This window comes from Thermobia domestica, chromosome 14 (assembly GCF_964235325.1).
Source record: "Thermobia domestica chromosome 14, izTheDome1.hap1.1, whole genome shotgun sequence".
NCBI lineage: Eukaryota > Metazoa > Arthropoda > Insecta > Zygentoma > Lepismatidae > Thermobia > Thermobia domestica.
In genome coordinates this window covers 2809367-2824548 of record NC_137467.1, presented here as the reverse complement: position 1 = coordinate 2824548, position 15182 = coordinate 2809367, and positions in this window count along the sequence as shown.

Genomic DNA, 15182 nt, shown 5'->3' with positions numbered 1-15182 from the left:
CTTTAAACCATTCTTTACATTTACCGTGAGCGTAAAATATCTCTTATCATATTTTACACGAATAAATAAAAGTGCACGACCTGATAACTACTTGAATAATATTACTACTTACACTTGAAGAAGTCTGTTATGGTACAAATTCACTCTGAGACATCAATGTAAGAAGCATCAGTTGTTTGTGATGATTTTGGCTATTTATATCCCATCAATGTGTAATTGCTTCCACATAGAATAGCATTTTAATACCTTATAATTATGATATTTCATGTATTCCTTGCTACAAGTTGTTGTATTATCGGAAACATAGGATCTACATAGCTATCATCAACAACAGCAAATATCGCTGAATCTACTTCCGTATTCGATAAATTTCTTGTGGATGCGATCACGTTCTCTACTATTTCCTCCATGTTGGTTGTGGCTTTCTATGTTTTACTTCAAACACGTAGTTTCCCGTGCATTATATAGTATCCTACATCATTAACCGACGAAATTTTCAACCATTTGAAATCACAGACCTTCGCGGTCACTCGACACAAGATGATAATAGTCCTTGGATTATCATGTTTTACCCCCGATCCCAACAATTTGTATTTGTCAGTATTGTAATACAGTAATTTTATGTTGGTATAACGTCTTATGAATGTATAGCATTATGTAGGTTGAATGGCGAGATGTTTTCATTTCCTACGAAACATAAATTAAGGACTTTTCGTGGCTTAAGTGACATTGAAATTTGAAACGGCACAATATCTTTTGAGGTTCGAATTAAAGCAGCGTGATGCTTTTTTCACGCCTCATTCGTGCTCAAACATACTATTCAAATGAAGTCTACTGTTTTTTTTTTTTTTGAGCCTATTGACTCTTAAAATAAGCTTGAAATTCCCCACAATACGCTTTAGACTCTAGTGCTTCACGATTGTGCATTTACAATAAGGATGAAGATGAAAGGAGACAGATAATGATGTTGGAATTCCCAAAGAGAAGAAACAGGAAATCCTACACGGTATTTGTTCACCGCATATAATAATTTTCGGGAGATGGTATGGTTCGAATGGATCTCATAGTGCGTTGTTGAGCGGTTGCTACTTTACCCACTGCAGTCCTTGCTTTGACTATTTGTAATTCTTCTCATTTCTGTGTGTAGTAGGATATCTTAGCACGATGAACTGCACCGTTCATGAATGCTACCATTGTCCACTCTTACAGAAGTGGATATAATAATTTCTCCATTTATACGGACGTGTCATATACTGTAACGTCCTGAAGTTACTGTACACGGTTGTCTGTTATTAAGTGTCTAGTGCACCTTACCTTTTTACATCCAAAATTCCCAAATGTGTCTCTTGGTGCACTCTCAGTTGTAAAAAAGCACTTAATATATCAACATAACACACGTAAACAAAAATTATTCTGCAGTGTGATTGGTCCCGGGTTCGGTTCCCGGTGGGGCTACTCGTTCGAAAGTGTACCTGACCGGCCTCGACTGAAAACCATCCTAAATGAGGTTTTCCTATGTTTTCCGCATTCACACCAGGAAAATGCCGGAGTGATACCTAACTTATAGGTCCCAGGTCACTTCCTGTCCTCCCCAATCTTTCCTTCCTTCCCTTTCCCTGTATAGTGTGCTCGCCGAGGGTGGTCATCCCTCACATGACGGGGTCAATGGCCAACAATGCCGTAAGCCCATAAATCTAAATCCTAAATCTTAAAAAAATGTTCCGATTATTGTGTTCAGGGTTACTAATCAAACACAAAACACAAAATTCAATTGTTTCCGTTTGTATTGTGTTTGACATTTCAGCTCCTATTCACTGTTACTAACACTTTTGTAGCCGTTGGTTTTTCATAAATATTATTTTACTATGAACAAGACCAACATGTTTGACAGCAATTGTTTCTGTCATATATGGTGTACAAAATGAAAAGTTTATTTATAAAATTTATATTAAAGTAAGCCAATACCAAAGGAACAAAATAATAAATGTAAATCTGTCTAATATGACTTTATTTAGAAAGCAATTACATAATGTAATAAATTGTCCCATTGTTATCCTTTACACATTCAAGGATAGCTATTCAAGGAGAAACTGTACTAAAACACAATAGTTGAAATGTTTTGGTCCGGAAAAAATGAATTCTGCATAGTACCTTCCAGGTGGCCTTGAAGTCGTCACGAAAGCGCTCTGATTATTTCCTCTTTGAGTCACGATATATGTACCCTAAAAGTATTTAAAAACATAATTGTTAAATTTACATCAAACGTCATATTCTTTAATATGTTACCATTAGTCTTTGTCGTCTGCTTTATTTGTTTTCTAATGTCATACGTTCAGTATATTCCATTATTATTTTTTTTCCGAAACATGGCAATTCAAAGTTTATTCATTTTAAATATATTACCGAATTGTTCACAATAACGGTATATGTACTATATTATACTCTGAAACAAGCAAAGGATACAGATAGTAAATAAGTATGTCCAAAATGACTTAAAATATACACGATTGTCTTGAACACCGAACTTTCCAATTAAAAGGTATCAAAAGTAGTACACGTGTGCGTGTACTGAAAAAAAAATATCCAAAATGAAATACATAAATATGTATTTAATAACCTTATTACGAAATTTGAAAAAAAAAAAGAATTGCGCACAATACGTACTGTAGGGAATCACTATGGAATTGGAATAGAAATCATAAGATGTGACGTGAAACCTCGAACCCTTACCAAAGTGCTTCTTACATATGAGTAAAATGGAGATCAGTCTCAACGGTTGTATGCAAAATTTCATGAAGTAATGCTGTGACTTCTAATACAACGAATTTAATTTAGCACTAATAATTAAGCATAGTAATGTGTTTAATATTACTATGTCTAAGAAACACATAACGATACTATTTAATGATTCATAGTAAATGTTTCAAGCACTCTTAATATTCCTTTGTATGTACTTTATGAGCAAAAATATGAAAGAAAGCTCGTTTTAGTCTGTAAAACCACGTCATATAAACTTGCCTTTGAAAATTGTATGAAGAGCCTCTACTCCATAGGATAGCTATGAATTTTTGAAGCTTTCACGAGACTATATATGTCCACAAATGACACAAGTGTAAGCGACAGCGGAAACGAAATAAAATTCTTTTCCCTGATCTAATGGAATGAAATATTTACTTTTGGCTAAACACAACAACACCTGAGCAAGGCTATGTGATAGTATATATAAAACAATAATCACGTAACAGTTTCAACACAATAACTATATCTTCATCAGAATTACACTTTCTCTCATGACAAAGAGTGCAAGTCTGATGAAGATATAGTTATCGTTTAGTTTGCTGTTGGGTTTAGTTTAACAATCTGGAAACAAGTCCTGATGGAATAGTTAAATACTCCTTCCTGCAGTAAATCGCATTGCCATAACCACAACGCTAACATTTTGATTTTATTTTGTGAGAGGTCGGAAGCCTTAAATGGAATCACTTTTTTCTTCTTGTGTAAATACATATAGTTACATGAGATATCTCGGAAGCAGTTTGAAGAAAGACTCATACTGCACTACAGAAATCGTATCGAGGATTACCATAGCCAAAGAAACATTCAACAAGAAAAGATCATTCTTAACTACCAGCCTAAATATTGGACTAAGGACGAAATTGGTCAAATGCATTCGCCTAAATATTGGACTTCGTGGTTCAGAGACTTGGACAATACGGAAGTTAGAGAAGAAATATTTGGAGAGCTTTGAAATGTTGTGTTGGAGGAAAATGAAGAAGATAACATGGACAGAACGAGTAACAAACGAAGACGTTTTAAAACGGATAGGAGAGAACAGAACGCTTCTACCCACTATCCTTCGTAAGAAGGCAATTGGATTGGACACATCATGCGAAGAAATTGTCTTCTTTATACTGCCATAGAAGGAAAGATGTAAGGACAGTGAGGAATAGGAAGAAGAAGCATACAAGTGTTCGATGCTTTGAAGAAGAAAATATTGCGAGTTTAAAAAGCAAGCCAGAAATCGAGAACACATAGACGAAACGTTTCTAGGCCCAAACTGAAAATTAAGATAGAACGAAAATTAAAAAGAAAACTCATTAGTCGCAGGACCTGCCAAATAATAATAATACATGAAAATACATTGATCGTAAATTGAAGTACTAGGTTCGGAAGACAACTAATGATCCTCATTCGAGTAAAGGTCGCATTCTTTGAGTTGATTAGGAACGGCTAGTCCTTGTTCATGTAGAAGTGGGAACATTGCAGATAGACGATTAGAATAGATCAAAGTTTGCTTGATCTTCCTACAAATTCATTTCTGAGTGGGAGAACCAAGATAAAAGTAGCAATTATAGATTTGGCTTCTTACATCTCTTGAAGGTCTCTTTCAATTTATTTAAATTCTAAAATTGCAGGCACAAGACTTGCAAATAAAGTAGAGTGATTGATTGTTTACGCAGATGAAATTATTGGAGATTATCAGTGCGGATTTAGACGAAATCGATCAACTATCGACCAAATATTTACCATTCGTCAAATACTCAAAAAAAAAGCGGGAATCCCCCGGTACATCAACTATTTATTGATTTTAGAAAGGCGTACGACTCGGTTAGGAGAGAAACATTATACAATGTTCTTACAGAATTTGGAATAACGAGAAAGCTAATTCCATTAATTCAGGTATGTTTAAATGAGTCCCAAAGTAAAGTCCGGGTAGGAAAATTTTTGTCCACGAGCTTTCACGTCGAAAATGGCTTGAAACAAGGAGATGCGTTGATGCCATTATTATTTAACTTCGTTCTGGAATACGCTATAAGGAAAATCAAAGATAGCAACCAGGGCCTACAGTTGAACGGTATTCACCAGGTTATGGCATATGCTGATGATGTAAATTTAATAGGTGATGATAGGGGAACAATAGAAAGAAATGCAGAGATCTTATTAAACGCTTATAGGGTCACGGATTTAGAAGTAAATGCAGAGAAATCTAAATACATGGAAGTGCGCCGGGACCGGAATACAGCAAATTATGGGTGCGTTAAATTATTAAATAATACTTTTGATAAAGTGGATAGTTTCAAATATCTAGGATCAATATTAACAGAGGAAAATCATATTCACGAAGAAATTAAATGACGACTCAAAGCAGGGAATTCGTGTTACTATTCGGTTGAACATCTTTTACTGTCGCGAATTCTGTCGAGGAATTTGAAGCTTAAAATATAGAAAATGATAATCATTCCTGATGTTTTGTATGGCTGCGAAACATATTCACTTACTCTGAGGGAAGAACATAGACTGAAAGCATTTGAGAACAGGATCCTGAGACGAATATTCGGGTCCAAGAGGAACGGGAGTGGGGAATGGCGGAAACTTCATAACGAGGAACTACATAATTCATATGGTATATCCAACATTGTTAGGGTTGTCAAGTCTACGAGGCTTAGGTGGGCGGGTCATGTAGCTAGAATGGAAGAAAGTAGAAACGCTTTCAAAGTCTTGACTGGAAGAGCAATCGGAAAACGACCATTAGGTAGACCTAGGCGCATATGAAAGCACAATATTAAGATGGATCTCGCAGAGATTGGAATACAAAGTAGAAACTGGATACAGTTAGCTAAGGATAGAAGTCAGTAGAGAGCTTTTGTGAACGCATCATTGAACCTCCGGGTTCCATAGGCCATAGAGTTAGTTAGTTAGTTAGTGGGATCTTTGGTTTCTATTGTACACACGAATAGTATTGATACACTATATTTATTACTAACGATGTATGGTATTTTCGTGAGAAAAATGTCAGTTTCACGGATACACATTTGAGAAACTGCCAGAGCTGTTTATTGAAATACAAGTTAAACAGATTATTTTCAAGTAATCTGAGTAATTGATCACACATATGTAAAGGTAACCAAGAAAGTTCTATCGCTTTCTCACCCACCACTTCGGAACATCGATATGCCACCTAAGACGTATCTGGAAGAACAAAAATAGTTCTTATCAGAATCGACGTTCTTCTGCAAACGTTGTGGAAGGCCGTAGATTCCATAGCGGTAGAACTTGGTGTTCTGTGAAGCGAAAAAGTATCAAGTCTATTTTGCATTTCTACTAGGGATTTGAACTGCCGTCCTCTAAGGTGATTATACAAGAAATATACAGGTGATAATCGGACGGTGCAATGTCCGGGGAGTATGTTGGATGCAATAGTGTTTCCCATCCAAGGCGTAGAATGGTGTCCCCGGATATCATATCCACGTGGAGCTTAGCGTTGTCCTGTAACAGGAGGACTCCTTTGCGACTCAGAAGTGGAAATTTCTTGGAATTTCTTGGAAATGGAACAACTACAAACAGCAGCATTTATGCTTTGACCAGCTGGTAGCACTGCCCGATGCACGATGCGGCGAGAATTGAACCAAGCACACATGGGGACCTTCTTCTGGTGCAGTGTTGGTTTCGGCTGATTCGGGACCTTTTCATGAGATGCTAACCAATGATTACGGCGCCGTGGAGCTTCGTACAGGACCCTCTTCTCATCACATGCCAACATGCTGTCCAGAAATAACTCCTTTCTCACACGAGACAGAAAAGAAATACAGGTCTCTGCTGGCGTTGCCTTCTGCCTCCGAGTCAAACAACGTGGGATCCATCGACCCAACTTGTAGTGCTTCCCAAGTTGATAGAGGTTGCTGAATGGTTGTAGTTGCTGAATGGTTTGTGAGGAAATACCACTTTTGCACACACACATGAAATAAATTGTCCGCAAAATTTATTGAAATACAACTTTAAAAGTTTATTTTGAAGAAATTCTGAGTAATTGCTCACACATATACATACAAATAGATACATTTATTTGTGCAGCAGTTCACGAAGAAAACGAAGAAAAATAAAAGACACACACAACGAGAACAATTATAAATTTTATTCAGTTCCTTTCTGTTTCTTACAATATCCGAAGAAAACTGGTGTAAGAAACGGAAATAAACTGAACGTTGATATAACACTTCCAGTTTTGGAACGTCAATGTGGAATTTTAACCCAAACCTGGCTAATATATCCAGCACTTTAACTTTGTTATGGGACGCGAGCGTGAAAAAACGAGAGAGAAGACTTTGCGATATTTCATTTGTATATTTGTTTCCATCACCTCTACATCGGTAAGAATAAGCGTTTTGTTAAATGTATATTTTTATTATTGAACAGTGTATTTGGTATGACCGCTAATTTTTATTTGTTTTTAGTGACGTTTTGAAATTTGATCTACCAATTATATTTCAGGGAGATTTTCATAGGCAATACGGGCTATTGAGTATAGTTGTGTTGATTTAGGTCAGTAGAGGGAGACATTTCTAACACCATTATGTAAAGCTTAAAACCGTCTAGTATTTTTTCAAATATAAAAATATAACATTATATTGCATTAATTAAAAATTTTTCATGGATGATTTGACATAATGTCAGTGACGATTTTAGTGCTATTTGCAGCTATAGTGTTAAAGTGTATAGTGCTATATGTGGTTTTAATGCTGTTAATAAATGCTTATTTGTCAGAGACGACATGTTATATGTGATACTTCGCTGGTTTCCAGCTTTCTCACTGGAGACACTGCTTGTATTGTCAAGTCTAGGCTAAGATTATTACGTGCTTGAGAGTGAGAGACTAAGGGTTTCACCCTAGTGGAGACTGCCTTACCGTGCACACCAGTGTACATAAGTTTTGGAAACTTAGCTTCATCATTCATTCATTATTTCTTCATCATCATTTCCATTGCAACTTACTACAGGACGGAGATTATCATTATCATCAGCCTAACCGTGCCTTATGGCATCTCAACTCGAGAGTGGGCAACACTCTGGTTTATCACCAGTTGTACCGCAACTCTTCTGCTCTTCCGGGGAATCGGTAAGGTGGAGATATCATTCATTGGAACGGATTTCTGCCAGCAAGGGCTCTTCAGCTCGCTCCCGTTTCTCAGTAGCATCATAAGCAAATCTTCCTGAACATCTTGTCACAACCTTATACTATAAGGAACTTTTTTATGTGGCCGTTGCTACTGTGTATATCCGTCCTGGCCATCATATTCCTCTTAATTTCTTCCAATACATCTCGGATAAATTTCGCACCTACATAATCATGGCAGACATGAATTTACATAGCCGACCAGTCAATCAGCGAGGTCAGTTTCTTAATTACATCGCTAGCCATGGTCATTTCCTTAATTACATCACGCCACACACTACTGGCGTGACTCTGCCACTACCAAAACATACCAGACCTTCTAGTCAGACTACCTCAGATATAGTTATTGTGTCGAATAACATGTATCATCGTAGCAGTGTTGAGGTTCTTGATCTCATTGGTAGCGATCATGCTCCCATCAAACTACTTATTACAACTCGCTCAGCCAATACTTCTCAGGATACTCACAACCGAACTACGTACCGCTATCGCTATGATAAAGCAAATTGAACTGCATATTGATCGCATCTCACGGATCATCTTTCTCATCTGTCGCCACCTACTACTGTGTCAGAACTCTACAATCCTATCGACTCTCTGGTAACTGTCATGCAAAACGTTACCGACAAATATGTTCCTAAATGTACTGCTTCTATATTTCGGCCATCTTTGCCTCCTCAATATCTGCCGCTGATTAGACGTTCTCGTCAGTTTTATAGGGATTTCTTTGCTACTGGCAAACTAGACTCCTTACATCATCACCGATAACTACAACGTATCGTTCATAACTACCTTAGAGCTTACAAACTACGGTGCCGGATAAAAACTTGCAACCATCTTGGTTCTCTTTCTCATCCAACGCAGTATTGGAAGCGTTTCCGGCAACTCACTGGTCAAACTACACGAACAACTTACTCTCTCATAGACGAAAATACGCCTTTTCATACCGATACTGATAAGGTTAATGCTTTTGCACACTATCTTCAAGGCATATTTACACCATTCACACCTGATGTGCCTCCTCGTCGTCATCCCGTCGACAAACTAAACTTGAATCTCCGCATTTAAAACCAGATATTCAACACACTCTTCCTGAGAACAATCCTCTTACTGCGCCAGTTCAAGTTTCTGACATCACTTCTGTTGTTTCTCATAGGCTCAACACTGATCCAGGCATGGACTCTATCACATATGAGCACGTTAAAGAAAGTCCCTACACTGTCTTATATTTGTTTTCTCTCGTCTATACATTTATTCTTCGCACCGACTATATCCCAGCTGATTGGAAGACATCCAAAACCCTTATGTTTCTCAAACCATTGAAACCAGCCCACACTCTAAGCTCTTACCGGCCTATTCAGCTAACATCAACTTTCTGCAAAATTTTGGAGCGTATCCTTGTCAAACGTCTTCATTGCTATCTGGCACTTCACAACAGTCTTCCTCTCGAACAAGTTGGTTTCAGACCCTCCTTCAGCATGAAAGACCAATTATTACGCCTTACAAATTCCATCTACAGTCATTTTAATACAGGACGTCCATCTTGCTTGGTCCTGTTTGACTTAGAAAAGGTATTTGACAAGGTTTAGCATCCAGCTTTTCTATATAAATTCAAACACCTCAGATTACCTCTTCCATATCTTTTCTTCATTTTCCATTTTTTTATCTGTCGCCTGGCTTACGTCTATATAAATTGCAGCTCCTCATTTCCGATTTTTCTTCATTCTGGGGTTCCACAAGGATCGGCTTTGTCACTATTACTGTACATTCTATATGTTGCCGACTTTCCTGATGTTCCAGTTACAGTAAAACTCTTTCAGAATGCAGACCACACTGCGCTGTTCGCCAGTGGTAAAACTATCCACCAACTCAACTTGGCTTTACAAGACTATTAAAACATTTGTCAATTGGTGCTCCCACTCCCACACAGCAAGGAATATTTTCTCAACCAAAAGAAAATATTTTCCTTGGTTTCCAAAAGGTTTTCCTTCTCTGGAGATTTCCATGCTGGTTTCCCTAATGTATTCCGAATATTTCCGGAAAATATTTTTCCAAAAATGTTTAGAAAACATTTTAGAAATTACCGAAAGTACATTTTGAGAATGCTAGCCGGAAAGTATATCCAGGAAAATATTCACAAAATGTATTAGAAATATTTTGTTGGATGTAATCTAATATGTTTTCACTATTGAGAAGGAAAATATTTTCGAAATGATAATAAAAATGTTTTCAATATATGATATGGGAAACAATGAAAGGAAATATATTCCATATATTTGAAAAATGTTTTCTAATAGGTTATTTGCAATATTTTCTATTTTTACAAGAAAACATATTGAATATATATTTTTTAAAACGTTTAGAATATTTTAAAAATAAATTCTTTGGTAATATAAGAAATATTTTTCAGGAATGTTTTAAAAAGGTTTACTTAATTTTAACAAAAGTATTTTGGTAACCTTCTGTTATAACTTAAATGGAATATTTTCGTACAATATTTTAGTCTTATTTCCAGAATATTTTATCGGATTTTGAATATAAAACTCTAAAACAGGGAAAAGTAAACATATTAAAAATGAATAGAAAATGTTTTCCGTTATGTTTTGGAAAATATTTTGTGTTTTTAGTGAACAACATTTTCTGATATATTATAGAAATATTTTTACATTGTTTTCAGAATATACTCTTCCGTTACTGGAGAAAATATATTTCTTGTTATATCTGAGAAATATCCCAAATGCTTACCGGAAATATTTTTAGAAAATGTTTGGAAAACATTTTATGAAGTACAATAAGTATATTTTTAGAACGTTAGAAGGAAAATAATCTAAGGAAAATTTTCACAAATTCTACTATTGTGTTGAATGTAATGCAATATGTTTTCAATGTTCAGAGAGAAAATGTTTTCAAAGTAATACTGAAAATGTTTTACATACATGATATAAAAAACAGAATAGGAAATATATTCCATAGATTTTACAAATGTTTTCCAACGTGTTACTTGCAATCTTTTCTATTGTTACGAGAAAACGTATGAAATATAATTTTAAAAATGTTTCGAATATTTTAAAAATAAATTGGTTCGTAATATGAGAAATATTTTCCAGAAATATTTTTAAAACACCTATTAATTTGGTATGGAAATGTTTTTGTTACCTTCTACTGTAAATTAACCCTAGGAAGTCCAAGAATTTTTTTTTGTCTCAAGTAGGTCCAACGGGGGGGGGCCTCCTCGAACCCACCGTATAAGATACTATAACTCACATAATGCCATCTAACAAGAAATGAATATAGAATAAGCATTCAGAACTTACTCGTGGCTGATATGTTGTTTCCCAACATAAAACACAATCCTTGTTAAATACAAACGAAAAAATCTAAGTTTTGGAAATATACTTGTAGAAAATATGTCACATGGAAGTCCAAGGAGGGGGTTCGATGAGCCCACTACTTAAAAATAATTTTTAATTTACAAGTTACTAAATAATACCGCACATTAATGATGTGGATTTATCAAAGAAGTAATAATAGACAACAAATAAAATTCTCAATATTTTAATCAAGACTTACGACGGAGTTTTTCAGGAAATATACTTGTAGAAATTATGTCACATGGAAGTCCAAGGAGGGGGTTCGATGGGCCCACTACTTTGAAATAATTTTTAACTTACAAGTTACTAAATAAAAATGCACATTAATGATGTGGATTTATCAAAGAAGTAATAATACACAATAAATAAAATTCTCAAAATTTTCATCAAGATTTACGACGGTTTTTTTTTTCAAGAAATACAAACGAGCTTGGACTTTCTAGGGTTAAATAAAATATTTTCATACAATATTTTAGAATTATTTTCAGAATATTTTATCTAATGTTTAATTAAAAAAGTTAAAACAGATATTAAAAATGAATATAGTTTCATGTTTATGAAATATAGTTTATGAAATATAGTTTGTGCTTTTAGCTAATAGTATTTTATTATATATCAAAGAAATACTTTTACATTATTCTCATAATATATGCTTCTGTTACAATAAAAGTACTTATTCCTTGTTATACCTAAAATGAATTTTATCGGAAATGTTTCTGAAATATTTTTCTAATTTAAATATGTTGGAGAATATATATATATATATATATATATATATATGTAGAGAGAGAGAGAGAGAGAGAGGAAAGTTACCAATACCAGCCCCCTATCCCTAATCCGGCACCCCAGTCTCTAGCGTCTCTATGAAGCATAAACAGCGAAGTGTTGTGCTGGGCACATTACTTACTCCGATTAAGAAAAGGCGCTGATATTAGAAAGTAATCCTACAAAGTTTGGGGGCTGAGAATCAGTAGGCATTGTGATTTCAGTGACTTGCAAGTTTTGGTAGTGTCACAAAAATCTGAAGTTTCACGATAAAGGAGTATGGGTAGGCAAAATTTTCATTATAGTAGCTAATTAAGGAACTACAATGTAAGTAAATACGTGTTTAGTAATACATTATAAGCTTTAATTGCGAAACTATTACGTTTGTTTCCGCTACAGTTTAAAGTGGTATAACAACTACATGAGCTCCCAGCGGAAATCGAACCATGGTCTCCCGTGCTCAAGGCGTATATGCTAACCATACAAACGCGAAGAAATTCACAAAAGCTCACACACACACATATATATATATATATATATATATATATATATATATATATATATATATATATATATATATATATATATATATATATACAGGGTGTCTCAAAAGTCCCCTACCACAACTATTAAAATCCGAATGGATGTACTTTCAGCAAATTTGATATGGTAGGTAAACTTGAGGGTTAGGGGGACACTTTCTGGCGTAGGGTACGCGGACGGCCGCCATCTTGAATTTAACTTTTTTGTTACAAACGCTACGTGGGTCATGTGATACATGACCATAGGCTAGAATTTCACCAGAAAACCGAATCTGAAGTCAAAATGCATTTATCTTTATGCGGTAAACAGTTATCCACAATTGCAAGTGTGACTTTCGTATTACATAATGTGCTCAACATGTTGTCCGTGCTGGGCAATGCACGTGTTCAGACGCTTCTCTCAATTACTATGGACACGTATTAAGGTTTCTGAGGATATTTGTTCACAGGCAGCCATGATACGTTGTTCCAGATGGCGAACATCACGAACTTTCACAGCATACACCATAGCCTTCACAGGTCCCCACAGGTAGAAGTCAAGGGGGGTTAAGTCGGGTGATCGGGCAGGCCATTACACTGGTCCATGTCGACCAATCCACGTCCCAGGGAATTGTTCATTCAGGAACTGACGCACCTGGATGCCATAATGGGGAGGTGTACCATCTTGTTGGAAGAACCTGGGGAAGGTACCATCTTCGGGCATCAAAGCCGGCATTATGTTTTCCTGCAACAACGCGAGGTGTCGGTCTACATTTAACGTTCCTGGAATGAAAAACGGACCGACGATCTTTGTTCCCCATATGCCTGCCCATACCATAGTTTTCCCTGCACCGGTCATTTTCGAGGGATCTGTCCAAGCGGGGTTGTCACAGGACCAATAGCGCATGTTTTGCCTATTGACCTCACCATTTACGTAGAAATGGGCTTCATCCGAAAAAAGTATCTGCATAGCGAACTGCGGATTTACCCTCAATTGCTCAATAGCCCACTCGCAAAACTGAACGCGACGATCGGGATCGTCCTCCGACAAATGTTGCTGCAATTGCATTTTATATGGATGCCACTTATACCTTTGGAGCACTCTGTGCACTAAACTGTGACTCACGGCACACTGCATTGCTAAACGACGTGTGCTTCGCTGCGGCGACTTCGAGAAGGAGGCCAGCACGGCAGTAGCTGTTTCTTCGTCCGTGGCTGTCCTTGGCCGTCCACTACGGAGTCTATCCACAACTGTTCCCGTTTCTTCGAATTTGGTCAATAACCGTCTCACTGCAACATGCGATACAGGTGTTCGTTGTGGATGACGCGCATTGAAATCGGCAGCCACAGCGCGGGCACTTCTCGCGTCCCATATTTTGATGATCTGGATGCGTTCGTCCCTCGTTAAGGGCATGATTCACAACCTGCAAGACAAAAGAAACGCAGTCAAATTCACAACTTCAATTGTGGATAACTATTTACCACATAAAGATAAATGCATTTTGACTTCAGATTCGGTTTTCTGGTGAAATTCTAGCCTATGGTCATGTATCACATGACCCACGTAGCGTTTGTAATAAAAAAGTTAAATTCAAGATGGCAGCCGTCCGCGTAACCTACGCTAAAAAGGGTCCCCCTAACCCTCAAATTCACCTACCAGATCAAATTCGCTGAAAGTACATCCATTTGGATTTTAATAGGGGTGGTAAGGGACTTTTGAGACACCCTGTATATATATATATCAGGGGCGTCATTTAGAGGGGGCAATTCCCCCCCAAGATTTTGAGGAATACATACGCTTTAATCGATTGTCTACTAATGTACTAGTACAATACGAGAAAGTCTTATGTTGGTGGTGCTCTTGCCCCCCTCAAGCAAAATCTGAAATGACGCCCCTGATATATATATATATATATTGTTGAGTTGATATTGAGTTAACGTCCCTTTTAGCAGCGAGGCGTGGACCTACTGATTAACGCGGAATCCGAACTAAATGTGGATGTCTTTTAGGCCGCGCCTCTATTACTTCCGAATGCGATTGCGAATGCGAATTTCCCAGCACGTGTAAATAAATTGGAGAGGCCTCGACTAGTTCCGACCAGCAAATTGTGAAAAAACCGACGAAAAGATACGAATGATCCCAACCTGTTGGGATTGTTCGTCCGAATACGTGCGAAGGAGATTTGTCTGCAGAGGAATTGAGCGCTACGAGAGAAATAAAGTTTGTTTTTCGTGATAGCAGACGACGTTGCAAGGTGCGGAGATAAAATAAAAAAAAAAAAATAAATAAATAAAAATAAAAATAAAAATTAAGATAGAAGTAGATGTTCATAGTTTAATAAATTGTGCTTTTGATAAAGTTGCATTGTGGAACCAAGCTTATCCAGATTATCACAAACGACACGTCGTGAACAAATTATGGGCAGATGTAAGCAAGGAACTTGGCGTGGAAGGTATGTATATTTTTCTTTGTTTTGTCTTTAAAATATGAAGATTTAATTAATACATGAACTCCAACTTTTTATTCAATTTATTTTTCCTTTCTGTTCCTTAAATAATGATTTTAGGAATATA